The sequence below is a fragment of the Elgaria multicarinata genome, chromosome 12 (assembly GCF_023053635.1).
Source record: "Elgaria multicarinata webbii isolate HBS135686 ecotype San Diego chromosome 12, rElgMul1.1.pri, whole genome shotgun sequence".
NCBI classification, from domain to species: domain Eukaryota; kingdom Metazoa; phylum Chordata; class Lepidosauria; order Squamata; family Anguidae; genus Elgaria; species Elgaria multicarinata.
The window spans coordinates 1243813-1271284 of NC_086182.1; positions in this window are offsets into that span (position 1 = coordinate 1243813).

The window sequence follows — 27472 nt, forward strand, 5'->3', positions numbered from 1 at the left end:
CATCAGGAAAAACTTCCTGACTGTTAGAGCAGTGCGACAATGGAATCAGCTACCTAGGGAGGTTGTGGGCTCTCCCACACTAGAGGCATTCAAGAGGCAGCTGGACAAGCATCTGTCAGGGATGCTTTAGGGTGGATTCCTGCATTGAGCAGGGGGTTGGACTCGATGGCCTTGTAGGCCCCTTCCAACTCTGCTATTCTATGATTCTATGATTCTGATTCTATGCACTGAATGGAGGCAGCCATCGTACAATCATTCACAGACCTCTGCTCAGTCTCGCCCTGTGTCATGGGCTTTGAGTAACACCTGGCCGCTCTCCAAAGTCTGGGCTGGAGGTGGAGGTTTCCTTTAGCTGAAGATGCCAATGACCCTCTGGATGGCAAACACTACACTAAGCTATGGCCCTCCCATTTAGACAATGTTCCTGTATCTCTGTAGTGGAGGTGCAAGTGGAGCAAGAAGTTCAGAAAGGCAATCAGTCACCCACTGGCTCATGAAACAGGTACATAAATAGGACTTTGCTAGCTCATGCTGGACAGGCTGAGGCTACAATAGCATTTAAAACAAGGAATATCACCACGAACCATAGAATTGTAGAGTTGGAAGGGGCCACTAAAGTCGCTGAGTCATGGAGAACAGGTTGCAGCTCTCTTCTGTGTGACAACCCTTGGATCCTTTAAAGGTGCTATCAGATCCACCCACGCTTCTTTCTCAAGGCTAAACATACACAGTTGTTTCCATTTTTCTATGCAGGACTTCCTTTCTACTCCCTTGATCACCTTTGCTACCCTTCTCTGAATTCATTCCAATTTATCTGAATCCTTAAAGTGTGGTGTCCAGATACATAAATAGTAAAAGACAGAGGCAAGAAATAGTGGGTCAACTGCTTAATGAGGTTGGCAAATTGATAACAGATGACAAAGAAAAGGCTGAAGTGCTCAATTCCTGCTCTGGCTCCCATCTTCCAAATGCTCCCATCTATTTTCCTACTACAGCAAATCCACAAGAAATGCTGCAGCTCCCAGCACCACTCAGCAGAGCAGGAGAGTCAGGTCCTCCTCCTCCTCCTCCTCCTCCTCCAGATACTGGCCTCAGCTAGACCTAAGGTTTATCCCGGGATCGTCTCGGGGTCATCCCTGCCTGCTCCCGGGATCCCCTGTGTGTCATTTACATGAACAGGGATGACCCTGGGATGACCCTGGGATAAACCTTAGGTCTAGCTAAGGCCTCAGTCTTCTCAAAAAAGCAGATCTATGACCCCCCTGGAAAAAGTGAAGTACAAGCTGAGATTGATAAACAATGGTCAAGGAACACCTACTTTCTTTGAATGAGTTCAAATCTCCAGGGCCCGATGAACTGCATCCTAGAGCAATGAAGGAGCTAGCGGAAGAACTCTCAGAAACACTGTCTATTATCTTTGCGAAATCATGGAAGATGGGTGAGGTGCCAGACGACTGGAGGAGGGCTAACGTTGTCCCTATCTTCAAAAAGGGCAAAAAGGAGGAACCTGGGAACTACAGACCAGTCAGTCTGACATCCATCCCTGGGGAAAAATTGGAGCAGATTATAAAGAAGTTAATCAGTAAGCATCTTGAAAACAGCAGCCAGCATGGATTTGTCAAGACATAAACATAATATTTTGGAAGCACCATTGGTTCAGCATTTCATTGACAATTCACATAGATATGATGATTTCCAATTTTTGGTGATTGACAGGATCTATACTCACCAACATAATTGGTGTGATTATAATAATCTACTTCTCAAAAAGAGGCGGAATGGATTTTCTGTTTAAATTCAACACAGCTTAATGGACTCAATATCAATATAGATCATTCTATTTATTTGGGTTAACCATGGCAGCTTAGCAATTAGTTATCAGCCTTTCACTGATAAAAAAAAAGCCTTTGAACGAACTAACAGCCACCAACGGCCACTAAGAATGTTGTGCTTGAGGCGTGGTGAGTCAAAATTTCTTAAACCAAACTGAATACTTCTCACACCAACAATATTATGATTGGATTTTCAATTTGTTCGGGAGGATAATATATATTATTTTTATCTTTCATTATTTCTTTTCAGTGTCGCTGATGAAGCATCTCCGAAAACAGGATTTTTAAACTGGTAGCCTGTTTAAAGGTTTCAAAAACACTGAAGAGACAATTTTGTGTCAACACAAAAGGTTTAAAAACACTTCAGAGACCATTTTCTTGTTATATTTATTTATTTATTTATTTATTTATTACATTTCTATACCGCCCAATAGCCGAAGTTCTCTGGGCGGTTCACAAAAATTAAAACCATTCAAAGTATAAAACAACAGTATACAACAGTATAAAACCATAATATAAAATACAATATAAAAGCTCAACCAGATAAAAACAGCAGCAATGCAAAATTACAAATTTAAAACCATGTTATTTAAAATTTATAGATTGTTAAAATGTTGGGAGAATAAAAAGGTCTTCACCTGGCGTCTAAAAGCATATAATGTAGGTGCCAAGCGAACCTCCTTAGGGAGCTCATTCCACAGCTGGGGTGCCACAGCAAAGAAGGCCCTCCTCCTGGTAGCCACCTGCCTCACTTGCTTTGGCAGGGGCTCACGGAGAAGGACCCCTGAAGATGACCTTAGGGTCCGGGCAGGTACATATGGGAGGAGGCGTTCCTTCAGATAACCTGGCCCCAAGCCGTTTAGGGCTTTAAATGTTAATACCAGCACTTTGAATCGGGCCGGGACCTGGACTGGCAGCCAATGAAGCTGGAAAAGGACTGGCGTAATGTGGTCTCGTCGGCCAGTCCCTGTTAGTAAGCGTGCTGCCCTGTTTTGCACCAGTTGAAGTTTCCGGACCGTTTTCAAAGGCAGCCCCACGTATAACGCATTGCAGTAATCCAAACGAGAGGTTATCAGAGCATGGATAACTGTAGCTAAGCTATCTCTGTCCAGATAAGGGCGCAGCTGGTATATCAACATGAGCTGATAAAAGGTGCTCTTTGCCACTGAGTTCACCTGTGCCTCAAGTGACAGTTCTGGATCCAAGAGCACCCCAAACTACGGACCCGATCCTTTAGGGGGAGTGCAACCCCGTCCAGGACAGGGCAAACATCACCTCGCCGGACAGAAGAACCACCCGCTAACAGTACCTCCGTCTTGTCTGGATTGAGTTTCAGTTTATTAGCCCTCATCCAGTCCATTACCGTGCCCAGGCACTGGTTCAGAACAGCCACTGCCTCACCTGTGTTTGATGAAAAGGAAATGTAGAGCTGGGTATCATCCGCACATTGATGACACCTCAGTCCACATCTCCGGATAACCTCCCCCAGCGGCTTCATGTATATGTTAAACAGCATAGGGGATAAGATAGAGCCCTGTGGAACCCCATGGCTTAAGTGCCACGGCACAGAGCAATAATCCCCCAGCAACATGTTCTGGAATCGGCCATCCAAGTAGGAGCGGAACCACTGCAACGCAGTACCTCCAACTCCCAGCTCAGACAACCTATCCAGAAGGATACCATGGTCGATGGTATCGAAGGCCGCTGAGAGGTCCAGGAGAACCAACAGGGTCGCACTCCCCCTGTCTCTCTCCCGACAGAGGTCATCCCACAGGGCGACCAAGGCAGTTTCCGCTCCAAAACCAGGCCTGAAACCCGATTGAAATGGATCTAGATAATCCGTTTCATTTAAGAGTGCCTGGAGTTGTCCTGCAACCACCCGCTCAAGCACCTTGCCCAGGAAAGGGATATTAGCCACCGGCCTGTAGTTGTTAACATCCTCCGGGTCCAGGTTAGGCTTCTTCAGGAGTGGTCTAATTGCCGCCTCTTTTAAGGAGGCCGGCACCACTCCCTCTCTCAAGGAGGCATTCACAACCTCCTGGACCCAGCCGGCGATCCCCTCCTTATTTGATGTAATGAGCCAAGAGGGGCAAGGGTCAAGCACACAGGTGGTCGACCGGACTTGGCCAAGCACTTTGTCCACATCCTCGGGCCTCAATAACTGAAACTCATCCAATAAAACTGAACCTGACGGCGCTCCGAACGCCTCTACTAGTGGAGCTGCGTTAAGTGTGGTGTCCAATTCATGACGAATCTGAGCGACTTTATCTTCAAAGTGCCGTGCAAACTCGTCGCAGCGTGCTACCGAGGGCTCCACCATCTCTCGCCCTGGCCCAGAGTGTAACAGGCCACGAACCACACAGAAAAGCTCCGCCGGACGACACTGAGAAGATGCAATGCTGGTGGAAAAGAACTGTCTCTTTGCCACCCTCACCGCCACAGAATAGGCTCGATAGTGAGCTCTAGCCCATGTTCGATCAGACCCAGCACGAGTTTTCCTCCACCTGTGTTCTAGCCGTCTCCCCTCTTGCTTCATTGCCCTCAGCTCAGATGTATACCAAGGAGATGACCGGGCTCTGCTCAGAGGGAGAGGACGCTTGGGCACGATCGCGTCAACCGCCTGAGTCATCTCTGCATTCCACAGAGCGACCTGGGCTTCGACAGGAGCACCAGCCATACCAGCAGGAAAATCCCCCAGAGCCCTCTGGAATCCATCGGAGTCCATTAGCCTCCGGGGGCGGACCATTTTAATAGGCCCCCCACCCTTGCAGAGGGGAAAGGCTGCCGAAAGTCTAAACCTCAATAGGAAGTGATCTGACCATGACAAGGGGGTAGATGTTAATTCCCCCACTTTCAGATCGCCATCCTCCTGCCCAGTTGAGAAAATCAAGTCAAGTGTGTGTCCCTTTGCATGTGTTGGGCTGATGACATGTTGAGACAGCCCCATGGTTGTCATGGCAGCCATGAAGTCCTGAGCTGCCCCGGATACAGGAGCCTCAGCATGGAAGTTGAGATCCCCCAGAACCACTATCCTGGGGTTCCTCAACACCAGATCCGAGACAACCTCCGTCAGCTCAGGCAGGGAGACTGTTGGGCAGCGGGGTGGACGGTACACCAGCAGAATCCCTAATCTGTCTCGAGTACCCAACACACAGTACAAACACTCCAGACCAGTACTCGACTGAACAGGAAGCCTAGAGAGGGAGATTGTATTTCTATAGACCACGGCAAACCCCCCTCCCCGGCCCTCAAGTCGGTGCTGGTGCTGCACCAAGTACCCAGGAGGGCAGAGCTGGGTGAGAGCAACCCCTCCCAGTTCACCCACCCAGGTCTCCGTGATACATGCCAGGTCAGCCCCCTCATCCAAAATCAAATCATGGATGAGGGAGGTTTTATTTTGGAAGGTTATAAAACCTTCTGCTTGTTATAATTGTTCACCCTATCATTGAGTCCAATTTTCATAATATACCCTATTTCTTCAATTCTAAGACGCACTTTTGTTCCCATATAAACATCTCTAAAAATAAGGTGCATCTTAGAATCGCGGGTGTGTCTTAGGTTTTTTTTTCTGTTGGTGGTACTGAAATTAGTGTGCGTCTTACAATCAATGGCATCTTACAATCGAAGAAATATGTGTGCCTTGTGCACTAATTCGGTTATATCTTGTCCAAAATCCTCAGACCTAGCCAACTCCATCACACCTACTTTTTTATTTGGTTTTCATCCATGGTTTCCCCTCCATTTCCTTAGTGAGTTGAGTGTCTGTGCCTTGTTGCGCTCTTTCAGCTCATGTATCTTTTCACTTGGAGCGCTACAGGAGGAGGGCCTTCTCTGCTGTGGCACCCCGGCTGTGGAATGAGCTCCCTAAGGAGGTTCGCTTGGCACCTAACATTATATTCTTTTAGACACCAGGTGAAGACCAGTTTATTCTTCCACCATTTTAACAGTCTATAAATTAATTTTAACTTCGCTGTTTTAAATTTGTATTTTTGCATTGCTGCTGTTTTTATCTTGGTTGTGCTTTTATACTGTATTTTATATTATGGTTTTATACTGTTGTTTTATACTTTGAACTGTCTTAATCAAATTTATCAAATTTGATTATCAAATTTGCTTATCAAATTTGCAGATGACACAAAATTGGGTGGGATAGCTAATACCCTGGAAGACAGAAACAAACTTCAAAGTGATCTTGATAGGCTGGAGTGCTGGGCTGAAAACAACAGAATGAAATTTAATAGGGATAAATGCCAAGTTCTACATTTAGGAAATAGAAACCAATTGCACAGTTACAAGATGGGGGATACTTGGCTCATACTACAAACGAGAAAGATCTTGGAATTGGAGATCACAAGCTGAATAGGAGCCAACAGTGTGATATGGCTGCAAGAAAGGCAAATGCTATTTTGGGCTGCATTAATAGAAGTATAGCTTCCAAATCACATGAGGTACTGGTTCCTCTCTGTTCGGCCCTGGTTAGGCCTCATCTAGAGTATTGCATCCAGTTCTGGGCTCCACAATTCAAGAAGGACGCAGACAAGCTGGAGCGTGTTCAGAGGAGGGCAACTAGGATGATCAGGGGTCTGGAAACAAAGCCCTAGGAGGAGAGACTGAAAGAACTGGGCATGTTTAGCCTGGAGAAGAGAAGATTGAGGGGAGACATGATAGCACTCTTCAAATACTTAAAAGGTTGTCACACAGAGGAGGGCCAGGATCTCTTCTTGATCCTCCCAGAGTGCAGGACACGGAATAACGGGCTCAAGTTAAAGGAAGCCAGATTCCAGCTGGACATCAGGAAAAACTTCCTGACTGTTAGAGCAGTACGACAATGGAATCAGTTACCTAGGGAGGTTGTGGGCTCTCCCACACTAGAGGCCTTCAAGAGGCAGCTGGACAACCCTCTGTCAGGGATGCTTTAGGGTGGTTTCCTGCATTGAGCAGGGGGTTGGACTTGATGGCCTTGTAGGCCCCTTCCAACTCTGCTATTCTATGATTCTATGATCCTTCACAGGGAAAGCAGACTATAACGTCTGTGTCATTTGAGTCTATCGCATAGAATTCGCTGCAGCAGCACAAAATAAGGCTAGTGGGATGAAGCTACATGAGTCTCCGGGGGCAAACTATCTTAATTGGTCCCTCACCCCTTCAGGGAGGATCTGCTACTGGCAAGCCAAATTCCTTAAGGAAATGATCTGTCCATGACAATGTGGTTATCAAAAGCCCCCCCCCAAAAAAAACCTAGATCACCCCCCCATCCAATCAAAAGTAAAGATGAGGTCTAGATTATGTCCTGCCACATTTGTGGGGGCAGCAATGTACTGAGACCACCCCATGTTTGTCATAGTAGCCATGAAGTCCCAAGCAGGCCCTGTCATGATAGCGGTGTGGATGTTGAAGTCCCCCAAAACCACAGTCTTGGAGTTCTCCAACACCACCTCCAAGACCACCCCAGCCAGCTCGAGCAGGGATGCTGTGGGGTGGGCGGTACACCAGCAGCACACCTGTTCTGTCTCTTTGGCCAAGCACAAGGTACAAACCCTCAAAACTGGTGCTTTAGCTGCAGGGGCTCCGTGTGTCTATTCCAGTGAATAGCCCAATCTGGGACCACCACTCTGCCACTGACAGATGTCCAGCTCCAAGAAAGTAGTGAAATTGGAACCAAGCACAGCATAGGATACCATTATATTCCATATGTAGATTGCCTAAATAATAGGTCTGTTAAAGTAGGGTGACCATATGAAAAGGAGGACAGGGCTCCTGTATCTTTAACAGTTGCATAGAAAAGGGAATTTCAGCAGGTGTCGTTTGTATATATGGAGAATCTGGTGGAATTCCCTCTTCATCACAACAGTTAAAGCTATACTGCAGCTATACTGTGACCAGATTTAAAAGAGGGCAGGGCACCTGCAGCTTTAACTGTTGTGATGTAGAGGACATTTCACCAGGTTCTCCATATATACAAATGACACTTGCTGAAATTCCCTTTTCAATACAACTGTTAAAGATACAGGAGCCCTGTCCTCCTTTTCATATGGTCACCCTAGTTAAAGGACACTTGCAATTTTCCAGCATTGTGGAGCTGGAGTGAACATGGAAACTCCTTAACACAATATGCTAAACCAAAAGTGTGTGTGTGTGTGTGTGTCGGTGAATCTTTTCCTCCAGTAGAATCTGCCTCCAGGAACCATTGCAGCCAAGCCCCAGGCCAAGGATGGTGAAGGATAGCTGATACCTGCTGCTTTTCCAGCAAAAGCAAAACCCCAAATCCCCAAAGAGTTGTTGCATTTTATGGTGAAAGCTTTTGGCTCCAGCAGCATCCAGGAAGGAAATTCAAGATCTCAGCATAAGCCTCAGCTTCAATATTGCTGCGTTAATTGCTTAAAACTAAAACAAAACAAAAAAAACCTCTAAACTATACCCTGAATTTAAGAGGGGGTGGAAGGGGGTGAATCCTCCTCCTGCAAAAGCCACCTATCCCAGCATGAGGCCTCCTGATGATCTGCTATGCGGAGGAAGCCACTGAAAACATCATGACAATAAAGCAAAGTGTTTCATTTATAATTCAGAGGTAGCTGGAAAGTGTTTTTAAAAAATTTCTGAGGCAGTCAAAATTGAGTCTCTCAACATGTGTGTTCTTTTCAGAAGAAGCCGTCTGGCCAGGATAGTGACTTTCTAAAGCACAAGAGTCACCTTGCACAGCCATCATGGTGGCCTTGGCCCTGGGAAGTGCCTCCCCAGTGCAGGCCCACCCAAGGTCAAGTTCAGAAGTGGGGGCTGGGCCTTGGCTTGGCAGGGCTTCCTTCAGCTCCACCTGCCACAGTGGCCTTAGCTAGACCTAAGGTTTATTTCGGAATCGTCCCGGGGTCATCCCTGTTCATGTGAATGACACACAGGGGATCCCGGGAGCAGGCAGGGATGACCCCGAGACGATCCCAGGATAAACCTTAGGTCTAGCTAAGGCCAGTATCTGGAGGAGGAGGAGGAGGAGGAGGAGGAGGACCACCACCACCACCACCACCACCACCACTACCACCACCACCACCACCACCACCACCACCTGACTCTCCTGCTCTGCTGTGTGGTGCTGGGAGCTGCAGCATTTCTTGTGGATTTGCTGTAGTAGGAAAATAGATGGAAGCAGTGGTAGGAAAACCATGGAATGGTTACAAATGGAAGACCTTCAGACCATTGGCTCTGAAGCTGCATCTCTTCCGCTTCAGCCTATGCAGCAAGGTCTTGCTATTTACTGTGTAATCTGTACAGCACCATGTACATTGATGGTGCTATATAAATAAATAAATAAATAATAATAATAATAATAATAATAATAATAATAATAATAATAATAATACATGAGGAAGAAAGCAAGAAGAGGTGGCTACATGGTCTGTTCTAATGGGCATTTTATAGCAAAACTTCTCCTGCACATGGCAAGAAATAGCAACAAATGTCACTATAACTCAGAAGTTATTTTGAAGGATTATTTTTAAACAACAAAAATGGTGGAAGGAGAGGGAGACCAGCAGGAGACGTGCAGGAGAAACATGGCAAGTCAAACTGACCCACACAAATCTGTGAGTGGCCAGTTGTGAGCATGAGATAAAATGTTCATCTGAAGAAGCTCAATGTCACCCCCTAAAATTCCATGAATGAGGCAGGGTGATGCACAATGAAAGCACCTTCTGATAAAAATCAGACTATGCTATATTAAAACATTTCCTGGAAGAATTAAAGACATCTTTGCCTGGTACTAAAAGGAAAAGAACATAAGAAAAGCCCTGTTGCATCAGACCATCTAATGTTCTGATCAGACAGTGGTCAACTAGGAAGCCCGCAAGAAAGATAGGAGTCCAACTGATATGTAAATTTTAGCTGATTTCCAATGATTCCTTTCGTCCATTTTTCCTTCTCCTTTTTCCTTCTCAGATCCTCCGCTTCCCTACTTTGAATCACCATCTTTTGGTTTTAGATAGAGTAGACCTTTTACTCCCAGTTAGAGGGGGAAACCCCATTTACTTAATAGAATAAGTCCACTTACTCTCGTGTAAAGCGGGCACCTCAACCACTGAAGACGCGTAGGTAGGGTGACCATATGACCGGATGTGCCTGGATTTGTCCGGGTTTTTGGTGACAAATCCGAGAGGGGGAGGGAAAATCCGGATTTTTCCAATCTTCCCCAGCCAAAGAGCAGCTCTAATGGGAATTAACAAAAATGCTTATAACTCCATCATTTTTAAAGATAAAAACATGAAACTTGGCACGATGGTAGCTCTTAGGAAGGGCTTTAGTCATATCAAATTTGAAACAGATCCATTCATCTATTGATTTTTTAGGAGTTTTTTAATAATTGAGGTTTTAAAATTATTATTTTTTAAATCGTCATTTTTAAAGATAAAGAGATGAAACTTTGCACTATGATAGGTTTTAGGTAGAGCTTTAGCCATACCAAATTTAAAACAGATCCGTTCATCCATTGATTTTTTAGGAATTTTTTAAAAATTGTGATTTTAAAATTATTTTGTAGAACAGATTTGTCTTAAATGTGTGATGTAAAATCAGACATGTGACCAAGGCTATGTTCGGGTGGGCACGCCCCCTTGGGGGCCGACCATATTGTCCTCCTTTTTGGTTTCCAAAATATGGTCACCCTAGCTTAGGCTGTAGCTAGACCTAAGGTTTATCCCAGGATTGTTCTGGGGTTAAACCTGTTCATCTAAGTGCCACACAGGGCATCCAGCACTCAGGCAGGGACGAACCTGGGATTTATTCTGGGATAAACCTTAGGTCTAGCTATGGCCTTGGTCTACCCATAAAAAACTAAGGGAACTTGTATTGAGACCAGATTGCCCATTAAGTGAATAGAATGTCTACCCATTAGAAATATAGAGGTAAAGGGCAGGTTCACTTAGAAGTAGTAATGAAACCTGGTCTAGCGCCATGTTCTGGGGATGGCTTTGTTCTGGTAGCCATTAATGTCGTCTTCAGAGTCTTCTTCTTCCTTCTTCTCTTTTCTCACTGTTTGGCGGGAATTGGGGAGGGAATGGTGAATTGAGATTGGCTAAGGGAAGCAGGAGCAGGAAAATCTCTCCAGACAATGGGGGATTTAAGTAATCTGGGATAGGAATGTCCCAAGGTGCATTGCTGAAGGGATCATGCGGTAATGGAGAATATGCAAAGCTAACCGATTTCCACCCTATCTGAGCATGTCAGGAATCCTGGAAGTGACATCAATTGTGATGAATTGGGCTGCTAGCCAATTACAATAGTATAAAGTTTGTCCTCTGTATAAAACTCAAGGTTAACATCCGTTCAGGGTCTCTCTCTCTCTCTCTCTCTCAATTTTGGTCTGGAGGGAGGGAACCCTTTGCGCAAAGGATCTCATTGTTACCTGCAGTGTTGGAATAAAATATTTTTCTTTGAAACCAAAATCATCGCATCCGGATTGCTTTTTATTGGATTTAATCACAAAATTGGTTCATATTATTCCTATTTTTATAACACAACCATCTGTTAATTTCAGGATCTAGTCTAACTTCAAACTAAATCAACTAAAATGCTGAGAGCTAACTTTAGCTGTCGCTAAGATTTACTGGAACTCCAAGAGTTCCTGTCCACATCCTATGAACACATCCTAAGAAATCCATCACAACAGGACTACATGGAACCCTATCTACAACCATCTCTGAGAGCTTCTCTAAACGACAATTTATTGCACAGTAATGATGGACCACTCATGGAAGTTTGTGGGTGCATTACACAATGTCATCAACAGCTGGGATATTCCTCTCGCTATCCCTGAAGAATCTCACATTTTAAAAAAACCAGAGATATTGTGATATTAACCAGGATATCACTTGATCTCTCCACCACTAGATAGCACTTTCTCATTAAAACACAATGGGGTCTTTTCGCAAAGGGAAGTTTTCAAGTCCAAATCATGCGATTGTGTGTGTAAGAATGCATCGCAATGGTGGGAATACTGTGAGGACGAAAGCCCCAGTAAGGCTGCAGGATTTTTCCAGTGAGTAGAGATCCTCTGATTCTGTCTTAAGCCTGGGAGCAGTACAGAGGAACTGCTGTCAGAGAAGGGCTGACTGGGCCACAAGAAACACTGAGCGCTCTGCCTCATCTCCTTTTACCTGCAAGGAAGAGTAGCTACTTGCTCCTTCTCCAAGCTCTGCTGGCTGGCTTGCTCTGCTGGACTGTCTTACTTTGCAGTTGGCTACTAAGGGGGTCAACTGCCAGAATAAGAGCTGGCATTTCTGGCTCATTAACTGATTCTACCCCCACAAACAAAGGAGTAAAACAAGGATGTCTATTGGCACCATCACTCTTTAATTTATATTTAAATGACATAATCCCAGCATTGTCTGGCCCAGAATTTTTTCCACCTTCAGTTGGGTCAAAGAAGATTTCTATTCTTTTATATGCTGATAATATGGTTCTAATTTCACTTACCCATATAGGTTTGAGAAAGCTGCTCTCTAAGCTCAGTGTATTTTGTACTAAAGAAAAACTGAACATTAACTATACTAAAACAAAGGTGATGGTGTTTGGGAAAAGACACTCTCATTTTCAATGGTCTATCAATGGTCATCAGATTGAACAATGCCAGGAATTTAAATACCTTGGCATTCATTTTGCAGAAAACCTCTCCTGGAAGCCCCATATAGACGCTACTAGAGGAGAGGCTCTGAGATCTATTGGAGCAATCCTTAGGTTTTACAACACTGCAGGAGAATACTTGCTGTCCCAGCCCTGAAAATATTTCAAAGTAAAGTCATTGCCCCGATTCTGTACGGTGATGCTTTCTGGGGATGGGATGACTCTCAGGTGGCTAAACTGGAGGCACTTCAGAACACATTTCTCAAAAAACTGTTAAGACTTCCACCTGGCACCCCTGAAGCTTTGGTCCGGGCAGAAGTAGATCTCGCATTCATTTTATTTTATTTTATTTAACTACTGGAGAATTGTACAAGTTTCTTCAGCTAGGATATTGCCCAAGTTATGTTTTGAACAGCTATCAAACTGCAAAAGCTGGAGTTCAAGATATCACAAATTGCTGGAATCGTATCCTGCTCCTCTTAACAATTTTTCTGTCCTGAACTCAAAAGAGAAACTGCGGGAATATACTTTCAACCATGGTGTTCACCTGGCCAGACAAGCTATTAACAATTCTAAATTTTCAAAATGGTATAGGCTTTATAAATTTGACCATCAAAGGGCTGTTTACCTGGTAAAGGTCACATCCCCAAAGCTTAGGCAAGCATTTACAGCCCTCCGTTTTCAAACTATGCCTACAGCTGTGATTGATGGCAGATATCATACCCCTTTGGCCTTCTGCCTGTGTATTTGTGGGGGCCCAGAAATTGAGGATTTGCCTCATTATTTGCTCTTCTGTTCTTTATGTTCTGAACCAAGAACTAAATTTCTGGTCTCTATCTTGTATCAATTACATTCCAATACCATTTCAGAAAAGATTATCATTCTCTAGGGTAACCCACAAGGTATCTCTTTTCGCCTTGGCAGCAATGAAAATTTGGGCAAGATTTATTACTGAGGTCGCAGTTGACTGTTCTGGAGATGCTGTTATCTAACTACAGTATTTTATTTATTAATTTTTATTTATTTTAATATAATTTATGTTTTTAATTGTATTGAATTTTATCCTTTCATTATGTAAGATTTATATGTGATTATATGCAGTATTTTTATATTGTTGTCGCTTCATATTATATTTATTTTGTATGCGAATGGCCTAAGGCCTATATGTTAAAAAATACCTATCCCTGCACAGAAATACAGGCAGATCAGACTGGGAGCCCCATCGAGAACATCTGGATTAAAATAAATGGGTAGTGGAAAAGGGGACAAAAGCACCAATGACAATAGAAGAAAAAAGGAAATGTGTACTGTGGTGCTAAGTAAGGTTTAAAATATTTAATAATGATTTCTTCAATAAAAATAATATGTAAATTCAACTGAGACAGATTGACATGTATACTAGCTCGACATTTCGGGCCCTTAGGTCCTTCATCGGGGGGGGGGGGATCTACACTACTGCTTTTAAAGCGCTTTAAAGCACTTTGAAAACATTTTGAAAACTGTATATGCAGTGTGTCCTGGGCCCCAACAGTTGTCAAAACTGTTATAAAGCACTTTAAAGCGCTTTAAAGCAGTAGTGTAGATCCTCCCCAGGAGCTGTATCATCATCAAAATATTTTAAACCTTACTTAGCACCAGAGTACACATCTCCCTTTTTCTTCTATTAAAATAAATGGGGCAAGGAATAAAAAGAACATGATAACCAGAGTCTACTACTGACCACCCAATCAAGGAGAAGATGAGGACAAAACTTTTGAGAAACAAATTGCCAGTGTTTCAAGGAAGTGTGATGTAGTAGTGATGTGGGACTTCAATTACCCTGATATCTGTTGGGAGACCAATACTGCCAAAAGTGGCCCTTCCAAGAAATTCCTGACATGTGTGGGTGATAACTTTCTCCTACAGAAAGTGGAGGAAGGAACAAGGGATTGGCAATCCTTGACTTGATATTGACCAATAGGGATGACTTAGTGGATAAAGTGGCAGTTACGGGAACTCTGGGGGAAAGTGACCACATCATACTTGAATTCTTGATTATAAAGTAGACAAAAGCTGAGTGTAGCCATACACATACTCTGGATTTTAGGAAAGCTGATTCTAATAAACTCAGAACTATGATAAGTAAGGTCCCATGGCAAATGAGCCTAATGAGAAAAGGAGTGCAGGATGGGTTGGAGTATTTAAAAAAGGAAATTTTAAGGGCACAGTTACAAACAATTCCAACAAGGAGAAAAGATAGAAGACAACAGAGGAAACCAATGTGGTTCCACAAAAAGCTTAGAGATGACCTGAAAACAAAAAAGGATACATATAGGAAGTGGAAGGAAGGCCAGGCTACAAAAGAAGAGTACAGACAGGTGGCTCAGATGTGTCAAAATGGCATCAGGAAGGCTAAAGCTGAGAATGAGCTGAGATTAACGAGGGAAGTTGAGGGGGCAGGATTGTAGTCTGAGATTGATAAACAAATGGTCAAAGAACACTTAATTCCCTTGAATGAATTCAAATCTCCAGGGCCCGATGAACTGCATCCTAGAGTAATGAAGGAGCTAGCGGAAGAACTCTCAGAACCTTTGTAAAGCCCTACATGGTTTGGGTCTGGTTACCTGCAGAATTGCCTTCTCTCATACAATCCGCCACACACACTCAGGTCCTTTGGGGAGAACTACCTTCAATCAGCCAAAACTAGAATGACAACTGTTACCCAGAGGGCCTTTTCTTCTGTCACCCCCAGACTGTGGAATGGCCTGCCGAAGGAGATTCATAAAAACTCTCTCTCTAGCTTTTTCTGGCAGACCTACCCAGATAAATGTGAAACCAAGAATTATTATTATTATTATTATTATTATTATTATTATTATTATATTCAGTAAGCACCTCAAAAACAATGCAGTGATTACTAGAAGCCAGCAGGGATTTGTCAAGAACAAATCCTGCCAGACTAATCTGATCTCATTCTTTGATCAGGTAACCTCCCTTGTGAACTGTGGGAATGCTGTGGACAAGGAAGAGGGCCTTTTCAGTGGTGGCCCCCCAATTATGGCATGATCTCCCCAATAAGGCTTGCCTGGTACCAACATTGTTATCTTTTCAGTGCCAGGTCAAGACGTTTCTCTTCTCCCAGGCATTTAACATTATTTAACAACATATACTAAGTTTGTTTGTTTTTTAATGGTTCCTAGAACTGTTGTTGTTTAAAATAGATACTGTATACTGTTGTTTTTTACATTTTTGATGGTTTTAAATTTTGTATACTTTTTAATGTCCACTGTTTTTTAACTTTTGTAAACTGCCCAGAGAGCTTCGGCTATGGGGCAGTATATAAATTTAATAAATAAATATATATATCTTGACTTCAGCAAAGCATTTGAGAAAGTACCACTTGACATTCTGATTAGCAAACTAGCTAAAAGAGAGCTAGATTGAACAACTGTTAGGTGGAATCACAGTGGGCTACAGAATCAGACTCAAAAGAGTGTTTACCTATAAATAGTACCTTTTCAAACTGTGGGGGAGGTGATGAGTGGGGTACTGCAGGGCTTAGTCCTGGGCCCAATGCTCTTCAACATTTTTATTAATGGGGTGTTATATAAATGTAAACAACAACAACAACAATGATTTGGACGAGGAGGTACATATCAAATTTGCAGATTACACAAAATTGGGTGGGACAGCTAATACCCTGGAAGACAGAAACAAAATTCAAAGTGCTCTTGATATGGTGGAGCACTAGGCGGAAAACAACAGAAAGAAATTTAATAAGGATAAATGCCAAGATCTACACCTAGGATAAAGAAACCAAATGCACAATTACAAGATGGGGGATATTTGGCTCAGCAATACTGCAAGTGATTTTGGAACTGTTGTAGATCACAAGCTGAATATAGTGTGATGTGGCTGCAAAAAAAGCAAATGATGCAAGGAACTGGTTCCTCTCTATTCGGCCCTGGTTAGGCCTCATCTAGAGTATTGTGTCCAGTTCTGGGCAACACACTTCAAGAAGGATGCAGACAAGCTGGAGGAGTTCAGAGGAGGGCAACCAGAATGATCAGGGGTCTGGAAACAAAGCCCTATGAAGAGAGACTGAAAGAACTGGGCATGTTTAGCCTAGAAAAGAGAAGACTGAGAGGAGACATGTACCACTCCTCAAATACTTGAAAGGTTGTCACACAGAGGAGGGCCGGGATCTCTTCTCAATCATCCCAGAGTACAGGACACATTATTATTATTATTATTATTATTATTATTATTATTATTATTATTATTATTTTATCCCGCCTTTTGCCCAATGCTGGGCCTCAAGGCAGCCTCACAAAATTTAAAACATTTACTTTAAAAACCTATAAATAGAGATATACAAAATTTAAAAGTATATTAAACATATTCCAATTTTTTTTAAAAAATTAAACATTTAAAATGACAATTTTAAAAAGTCCTTGAGTTACAGGAAGCCAGATTCAGACAAGCTGGAGGGGATTCAGAGTAGGATAATCAGGGGTCTGGAAACAGACAGACTGGTGCGTCCAGATGCCCATGCCAGACTTTGGCTGGGGTAGCCTGTTGCACTGAGCACCAAGAAATGTGTGCCAGCAGCAGAAAAGGAGTGAGTGAGGGTGGGTGCTTTAGGGTGGATTCCTGCATTGAGCAGGTGGTTGGACTTGATGGCCTTGTAGGCCCCTTCCAACTCTGCTATTCTATGATTCTATGATTCTATGACTTCTACACTGATTGCCGTGAAGCCACACCAGCTGCCGGAAGCATATCACAGGTCTTTTAATAGAAAATAAAAATACAGCAGAGGAGAGAGGTGAGCAGCAAGCTATGAGATATTGACTTGATGAACAAGCAGAGGGGAAGCAGAGCTAAAAATAGAAAGACTGACACCTGAGTGTAACCTCTCCAAAGAGTAACATTCATCACAGTTGTCATGTTTAGCCAATGCAGATGTCATGTTTAGCCAAGCTTTTTTCAAGGCAGAAGTAGACAAATCAAAGTCTTCTTGCAAGGAGAAGGAGAACTTAGGGGTCCAGTATTTAGCCATAAGGAACCAGGCCTGCCTGTTTGCAGTAAGTGGTATCTAGTGGGTGGGACAGGGAAGCCAGGAACAAGGACCCTGTTGCATGTCCCCTCTTGTTCAAGGAGAGGCAAGAGAGGGTGCTGTGTCTTCTATCACTGCCTTATAGAGGGGGTTGCTCCAGGTGCAGATGGTCATGCAGGGATAAGAAAAGGCCACTCCTGTTAAAACATTATTGTCTTCACAACTGTGGCTCAGTGAGATAGAGCACCTGCTTGGCATGCGGAAGACCCCGTGTTCAATGCCCAGCATCTCCAGGTAAGGATGGAAAAGGTTCCTGCCTGAAGCCCTGGAGAGTTCTTGCCAGATGGTGTAGGCTTAAAGGGAAAGTATTTGGGCCTGGGTACACTTGGCCATTTGAGAAACTCTCCCAGGCACCACCACAAGATGGGAGGCCTGGAAAATGACAAGTAACCTGCCCAGAAGACTGAGTACAAGGCACAGCTGGAGGTTTCAAAGGAGATGCTTAACACATGCCCACCGTGTTAAACAACTCCTTTGACCAGAACTTACAGCACAAACAGAAACCTATTTCACAGCCATGCTAGCTGCTGGTTAGAAAACATTTTAAGATGTTTTAAGGACTCTGGAAGCCAGAGCCCTAAGCAGAAACTCCTCCCTCAAGCTCCTTTGCATGATAGCTGGTGGTTTTGATTGCTTATTGGTAGGAAAAGAACACCTTCCACATGCTCAAATGCACCATTTTCTTTGCAGACATTTTGCATGCTCCAAGAACTAAATAGCCTTAAATGTAGTCTTGGTACTAAGCCCTAGCTAAATTATACCCCAAAGACAATGAAATGGTGATCCCAGCTTGGCCTGCTCCCCTGAATCTAGATCCAAACCCCAAGTAATTGGGAGACATTTGCTCAGCAGACGCATTTCCACACCCCATGTGTACACTGCTCGTAGTTTGCAGGGCCCAAGGGTGCAATGTGCAAGCTGCCTCCTTCTGAGTAAAAATATACAGGACTTATTCCTAAGAATACCTAGTTAAGACTGGGTTGTCCAGCTGTACACTTACATGGAGTAAGTTGCTGTTGTTGTTGTACTCTGTAGTACCATCTATGCTCATGGCACTATGCTCATGACACAAAATGAGAGAGCAGGTCCCTGCCCACAGGGCTTTGCAATCTTGTGTGCAAACTTAACTTATTTATATTCGGAAGGGAAAGGGAATGGCACTTACTCTCAAATAAGTGAGAACAAGGCTGTATCTGGAGGGGGCTCAGCTGAACGGGGATCAGAGGAGGGCAACGAGGATGATCAGGAGTCTGGAAACAAAACCCTATGAGGAGAGACTGAAAGAACTGGGCATGTTTAGCCTGGAGAAGAGAAAATTGAGTGGAGATATGATAGCACTCCTCAAATACTTGAAAGGTTGCCACACAGAGGAGGGCCAGGATCTCTTCTTGAAACCCAAGTATGTAGCGAAGACCCATGGACTCACCAGGTATGCTGTCTCCCTGGAAAACAGATTAGAGATGAGACTGAAGGGTTGCCAAAGCTCATAAAGCACACTGACATATATCTTTTTCTTCTCATTCATGTGGGAACAAATGATATTGCCAAGTGGAGCTACGAAGAAATCACATCAGACTTTGAAGCTCTGTGAAGGAAACTCAAGAACTTTAGACCCAGGGCCTTCCTAGACGAGGCCTTAGCACGCCTTCTGTCCCGGCTTCCCTGCTGTGCGTCCAGATGACGCACAGGGGAATCCGGAGACAGCCGCGCTGAGGCCTCCTCCAACGCGCCATAAGCGAATTCGCCAACCCCCTGACAGATGGCTGTCCAGCTGCTGCTTCTAGGCCTCTGGTGTGGGAGAGCCCACAACCTCCCTAGGTAACTGATTCCATTTTCGTACTGCTCTAACAGTCAGGAAGTTTTTCCTGATGTCCAGCCGGAATCTGGCTTCCTGTAACTTGAGCCCATTATTCCGTGTCCTACTCTGGGAGGATCGAGAAGAGATCCTGGCCCTCCTCAGTGTGACAACCTTTCAAGTATTTGAAGAGTGCCATCATGTCTCCCCTCAATCTTCTCTTCTTCAGAGTAAACGTGCCCAGTTCTTTCAGTCTCTCTTCATAGGGTTTTGTTTCCAGACTCCTCATTGCCTTCCTCTGCATTGCCACGCTCCAGTTTGTCTGCATCCTTCTTCAAGATGAGGCCTAACCAGGGCTGAATAGAGAGGAACCAGTACCTCATGCGATTTGGAAGCTATACTTCTATTAATGCAGCCCAAAACAGCATTTGCAGTTTTTGCAGCCACATCACACTGTTGGCGCACATTCAGCTTGTGATCTACCACAATTCCATGATCCTTTTCATTTGTAGTATTGCTGAGCCAAGTATCCCCTATCTTGTAACTATGCATATGGTTTCTTTTTCCTAGATGTAATGTAATAAAGAAGTTTATTTGTGTAGCCAGAGCCATTACAAACATATATAATCAAATAAAAAAAAACACAGGATAGTCAAACAGCTGTCAACTGTCTCTGCAGAGGCCACCAGTGAGGGAGGAAGCAGCAGCCAGGCACCTCTCCACCGTGCCTGGGTCCAGCTCCAGCTGAGAGCCCCCTCCCTCCTGCTACCAACTGTCACTGCAGAGGCCACCATGAGGGAGGAAGCAGCAGCCAGGCATTTCTCCACCGTGCCTGGGTCCAGCTCCAGCTGAGAGCCCCCTCCCTCCTGCTGTCAACTGTCTCTGCAGAGGCCACCAGTGAGGGAGGAAGCAGCAGCCAGGCACCTCTCCACCGTGCCTGGGTCCAGCTCCAGCTGAGAGCCCCCTCCCTCCTGCTACCAACTGTCTCTGCAGAGGCCACCAGTGAGAGAGGAAGCAGCAGCCAGGCATCTCTCCATCATGCCTGGGTCCAGCTCCAGCTGAGAGCCCCCTCCCTCCTGCTGTCTCCTGTAACTGCTGAACTTTCCAACTAAGATTGTAGTGCCTGAATTTGCTTTCCTTTTCCCCCTCCTCCTCCTCCCTCCCAATCCCCTTTCCTTTTGTGTCATGTCTTTTAGATTGTAAGCCTGTGGGCAGGGACTGTCAAGAAATACTTTTGTAAGCCGCCATGAGAGCCTTTTTTGGCTGAATGGCGGCATAAAAATACTTAAATAAATAAATAAATAAATAAATATATTACAAATATATAAGATTACATTACAAGACTAAAATCATCCAAAAACATTGTTCTATAGACTCTCTTCAGTCACAACTTAAAACCTGATCGTCATCATTAGAAAACTTCCTCCTTAAAATTGATGCTTTAAAAGCAAAACAGGCTACTTTTTCAGAAATGGGTGCAGTAATATCCCCCAATAAAAAATTAATCAAGTATGAATGAGACCTATTAGGGATAAGACCTAGGTCTTTAAACAAAGCTATTCTTACATCTTTATAAATTGGGCAGACAAGCAGGTAGTGAGTTAAATCTTAAACTATATTAGATCCACATGGACAAACTCTTTCCTCCATGGGGATCCATTGGTAGTGAGTTCATTGACTGGCACCAAAGAGCTGTAAATGCATATCTCCACTTAGAATTAGTTATACTACGTATTTAAATATTGAGGGTAAGGCATATGGATAGGCAATTTAGCATACCAGGGGGCAAGTTTTGACAAGCAGGCAGAGGTGCAACCAGCTTGGAAACCATATTTTAGGATATGAGACTTCAAGTAATGTGTTGCTCTCTCAAAACTTAGAGCACCTAAGGAATCCAGAGAAAGATCATACAAATCAATATAAGATGCAGAATTTCCTGATTCCAAGGCGGATTTATCTTACAATTGTATCTCGACATTTCTTCAAAGGCAGCCAAAACTAAAGCTGAGCCTATGATAACGATCCAGAGCGGTTCAACCTAACTTGGATCTTAGTATCAGAGTGAAGCTCTATAGATGTTTTACTCAATTTATCCCAAAGACGATCCCTGTTAATGGAGTCAAAAGCTGCTGCGAAATCAATAAATGCCGCATATAAACCTCTTCGTTTCAATTTAACATACTTGTACCTCAAGTGAGACAAAACAAAGCAGTGATCTACAGTTGAACGATTATATCGAAAACCCACCTGTTCTTCTACTATCATCTCACTGGACTCAAGCCAATGATTTAGTTTTTTGGATAAATATTTAGCATAAATTTTTGACGCTATATCTAACAGGCTGATAGGGCGAAAATTGGCTGGTTTGCTAGGATCACCTTTTTTAAATATAGGCACTGCTATGCTGATATTCCATTGAGGAATAGCTATGCTGATATTCCATTGAAGTAACCACTATCATTGATTGGTGTAAATAAAACTGAGAGGATAGAGACCCACCAGTTTGGAGCGGCTTTATAGACTTCACCCACAATTCCATCAGCACCAGGAGCCTTCCCATTCTTTAAAGTGGCAATTATTTCACAGATCTCACTAGGGGAGACAGGCTCCCATGCTGGCAAATCTTCCCCCGACTTGGGAGTATGTCTATTAATCTTTGTTGAAGTCTCCAAGAAATTATTATTAGAGGGTTCATTAAATAAATCTCGAAAATGGTCTTCCTATACCTGTGAGGGATTTTTTTGGTTCAGTCAATAATTTCCCATTTGACCTCGATTTATTAATAAGCTTCCAGAATTGCTGGGAGTCTCTACTTTGGGCTGCCACCAGGAGATCATTCCATTGCGAACTAATGTATATTGACTTTTTATAATTTAATAATTTCTTATAGTTACTTCGTAATTGACAGTAGAAATAGATTAAACTAGGAGCTTGTGTCTTACAGGCTATTCTTGCCGCTGCTTGTAACTTGGATTTGGCCATTCTACACTCCCTATCATACCACTCAGGAAAGTTGGATTTCTGTGATTCTAAAAATGCTTCCTTATGGAATAAGGGTTCTAATGCCTGTAAGATTTCAGAAAACTGTGTAATTAAATCTTTATGTTCTGACATATGGGTAATTTTACTACGTTGCTGTAGACATTTTTCATCATAGAGTATCCCCAGCAATTGGTGTTCCGCTTGCACAGACCATCTGATTCTTTTAGGAAGAATACAATTAGAGATGTTCTTAGAGCTTTCTTCCTGTGCTGGGCATATCTTAGAAGTCACCAGAAGTGATAAATACATTGGAAAGTGGTCGGTCTCTGGATGGCAAATTACTTCAAATCCATTTATATATGGAATTAAATTGGGGGAGACCACAACATAATCTATAACGCTTCCTCCCCAGCCAGCAAAAATGTTATTTTGCTGGGTCTGTCATTAGGATGGTTGCCATTGAGAATATACAGGTTAAATTTCAAAATTATGCTGTAGAAGTCTTTCCCATATTCATTGATCACACTATCCTTTGATTCTCTACCTGCATTTAAGGGAGAAATTTGAGAGCGTAGATTATACATATTGAGGTTGCTCATAAGGCACTCTTCATTTGGCCCAATACGGGCATTTAAATCTCCCATCAGAATTATAGATGCTCCTTGATTTATAAAATCCAGTTGTTCAATAAATGTCTCCAAATCCCCCCATATATAACCAGATTTATATTTAGAATTCTTAGGTGGAATATAAATGTTTATCAGGTATAAATTAGTTTTGGTGATCAAGTTAACTATATTAATACATTGAAAAATGGGATTAGCGCCGCTTATCTCAGCACATTTGATATTATAATTGGCTGCTACATGAGTAGAACTTGGCATTTATCCCTATTAAATTTCATTCTGTTGTTTTCAGCCCAGCACTCTAGCCTATCAAGATCACATTGAAGTTTGTTTCTGTCTTCCAGGGTATTACCTATCCCACCCAATTTTATGTCATCTGCAAATTTGATAAGGTATAAGGGAGAATGTGTTAGCCAGATGGTGCAGATGGTGCCCAGATATCTATCCAAGAATGAGCCTGTTGGTAGGCATGGCACAGGGTGCTTCCAGATGGAGGGCTCCTAGAGCCACTAATTCCACCTTCCCTCCTTGCTGGGTTTTTCTTATCTGCTAAGAAAAATGATGGTGGAAGTGGTGGGAAAACATGGGAGGGTTACCAATAGAAGCAGACCCCGTTATCCTGATTCCTCATTCCCTTGATTGCATGCACTGACCAGTGTAGAAACCTTTTCACCATTGAGAAGGAGGATGGGATGAATCCTGTCCTCCTTCTCAATGGTAAAAAAGTTTCTGCTCTGCTAATATTGAATTGGCCAGACACTTAACTAGACTCAGCAAAGAGAAGTCTGGTATGGATAGCTTTCCTCTAGAACTGTCATGCCTTCAAAGAATCCTCAGTGTTAATAATATATTGAAATGCACTTTGCCCTCACATAACCCACACTCGCTGAATTTGCATAAGACAACAAGCTTCATCCCACATAATACTTGTTTCCCTCAAATTATCCCCTACAGCGCTAAGCTGTCGGCGTTGTTGTTGTTGTTGCTACCAGGCGGCAAGATCCTTTGTATACCAGGAAATGTGTTTAAGGGGGGAAATATAAAAAAAAAAATCATTAAAAATCAACGGATAACCCATTCCAATTCAAATTTGGTATGCTTAAAGCTTTCCTTAATATCTATTATTGTGCCAATTTTGATGTATTTATCTTTAAAGCTTATGCAGATGTAAGCATTTGTTTGATTTTTCTTCAAATCCTTCTCCTGCTCCCCAGTGGCCGCTTGGATGATACGCTCAAAAACTAGTGTCAAAATATGGTGAGTCTTTTGCTTTTATAGCACAATTAAAGCAGGATGCATGGGAGTACTTCACAATAAAAGCAGATTATAAGCTGGAAAACTTCGGAGTCTTGAGCATGCAATTCACAGTGATTGCACAGTGTCAACTGAAACATTGTGTTCACAAAAGCTTGTGACAGAATGATTGCTTATATCTGCCACAAGACTCTCCCCCTCCAGACCCCTTGGTCACAGGGGGACAGAAAAGAAAAGGGGAGCACGGAGATGGAAGGGGATGGGAGATATGGCATTTGGCCCTTTCACAGCTCCCCCACACCCCATGAAGGCCATAGGATTAGAGAGTGTGGGATAAGCCCTGTCTCCTACATCCGTCTGCACAGTTTGCCTTTGTCTGTGGGAGCTGGCAAGGGTGAGCCCCACTCACTGCCACTCCTGATGCTGCATGCCCAGGCAGCTGGGCCTGAATGGCTGCTGGGAGGGTACCTACAGGGAAGAAGCACTCACTTCAGGAAAGACCCACTTCACTTCAGAGGAGGTCCTAATCTCTCTGAAGCAGTCTATTTGGAGTTGGTATTCAGGCTTCACCCCTGCAAAGTGCATCTCTCACTCCACCCTAGCAATGGTTCCAATTTCACTTCAGGGTCTTCACTAATATACAATTAAAAGGAGTCTTCACATGTTAGAAAATCTCCTAGAATATTAGTGCATTTGCACAAATACTGCATGTTCTACAAACCCTGCCAAAAAATGTGGGCTCTCCCACACTGGAGGCATTCAAGAGGCAGCTGGACAACCATCTGTCAGGTATGCTTAAATGTGGATTCCTGCATTGAGCAGGGAGTTGGACTCAATGGCCTTATAGGCCCCTTCCAACTCTACTATTCTATGATTCTATGAGATTTTAAAGGGCTAGAGACACAACAGGAAAGCTAACCAGTTAGGTCAGCTAAGGCATTAAAAGGTCACAGGTGGCCTCACCTGAACCTGGGTAAGATGTGGTTATCTAGGCAAGCCAGCTGCCGCCACCCTCAGGAACCCTTGAATTTTGGATAGGTCCCATTCAGGAATTCTGTTCAGTTACCACTGGGCAAATATCAGCATCCCTCTGATCGCTGCCAGGGCCAGCCTGTGTCAAATTGTCAGGGCAAGGGGAGATGGAAGAGTCGGATCAACTCTCCAGAGAGTTTCCACTTTGCTCTTGCCCTGATCAAACCAGGATTTTTGTCCAAGAGAGAGAATGCTTCATGCTTCCTTCTAGAAGGAAAGCTGACAGTGAGGCAATGCTGCCCTCCAGTGGAAGAGCACCAGGCTCCTGACTCTTCCTAGCCAGCCAGGCTGCCCCCCTCAGAGGCTCACACTTGGCTCTGTCAGAAGGATAGGAGCCTGCATGCAGCCTGGCTGCAAAGGGCAAGAAGAATGGAGAAAATGAAAGCCGTAGGCACCCATGAACCGCTGGCAGGGCTGTGATAGGGCTTTCCACAGAGAACAAGTATTGGCAACCAAGGAGGTGAAAACTGGTCTGGGATTTGCCAAGGCTCCGAGGCCAGACAAGTCGGAGAAAGGCTGTTCACCCCACCTGGCCTGTCATCCAAACCCAGCGGTGATGCAGTGGGGGTAGCGTCGTGTCCACTCTACAGCCTCTACTGCACACTGTGGGACCCCGACTGCTCTGGCAACATTACTATAGGACCTCCTAACAATGTGCTGTTGCCTGCAATGCTGTTCTGCATTCTACACCAGATCAACAGACCAGTCTCTACGCAAAAGAGCAAATCTGATACCATCCTGTCCCTGACCCCATTCTTGAAAAAAGGGACTGCAAAGACAGACTTCAGTGGGAAGCCTCTGAGCTACAAATGTCCAGTTCTTAATCGCCTGGGGCATGGATAGGGACAAAGCCTCTTTAAAATCATGCTGCGTGTATTAATCTGTTCTCCAGTGTAAGGATGTCTGCATTATCACACAGCAACTGTTTTGTGAATGGCCACTGTGATTACTGCTGGCCGTACTTTCTGCATTTCAATCCCATCTGACCGTTCTATTTACAATTCCTCCACCCCACCACCCAGCTGTCCGCCTGTGTGTTGAAATTTCATGCCTCTGATGAAGTGGACTCCAGTCTACTAAAGCTTATGCCATAAACCATTTGTCAGTCTTTAAGGTGCCACAAAACTCTTTGTTATCCATTTTAATTAACTGCATGATGTGAGCGCAGAACACAACTGCCATGCATGGCTCAGTGGGCTAACGGACCAGCATTCATCCAGCCCCAGCACCAGGGAGGCGGAGCTATCAGTAGCAATAAGGGTGTTGCTAGGCCAGGGCTCTTGGGGTCCCAGAGCTGAGTCTTCCCCAGAGCCCCGTGTGTCCACTGGAAGCTCTTTTTTCCTCTCAACTTAATTTTGAAGGAGGATCACAGTCAAGGAGGAACGGGTTAACATTCCTCTCCCCACATGCTGCAACACACACACACCCCAATCCCCCCTGCATAGCAATAAAGCTTGAAAAACCTCAATTGTTGTGAATGGAGGCTTCTTTCTAAGTCCAATTTGGGGGAGTTGTTTTGTTTTGTTTTTTGGTTAATTTTTTTATTTTTAAAAATACAACAACATAATACTGATTAAAACACATAAATCAACATATAAATTGCTTACAATTCCACATTTAAAATTATCATTTTTACCTAATCACATAACATAACATAAGTGCTCCCCTCCACCCTTCGGGATCTATTCCTGCTTCCAAAATCTCATTGTTTCTTCTGGTGGTGGTTTTCCACTCCCCTTAGGGAATACATATTCTAGGAACTGTTTCCAAATTCCCTCAAATTCATTTACCTTTGTTATACCTTTTCTTAGCTTTATATTACATGTCAGTTTATCATTAATAACTATATCCCAAACTTCCTTATACCACCCTTCAATATGATAATCTCCTTGAACCTTCCAGTTCCTAGATATAATTAACCTTGCTGCTGTCAACAAATTTGTTATCAATTCTTTAGTCTCTTTGTAACACTTTAGATTTCCATATAATGATAGTAATGCCACTATAGGTGTCTCTTCAATCTCAATTCCAACAAAAAAAAATTATCTCAGTAAACACCATTTCCCACAATTTTTGTACAAATTCGCATTCCCACCACATATGCAAATACGTTCCTTTTCCCCCACATCCTCTCCAACAATTTGCTGAATTCAGCTTGTTTATTCTGTTTAATCTCACCGGGGTCAGATACCCCCTCCATACAATTTTATAATAATTTTCTTTTATTCTCACAGACATATTTCTCAACACT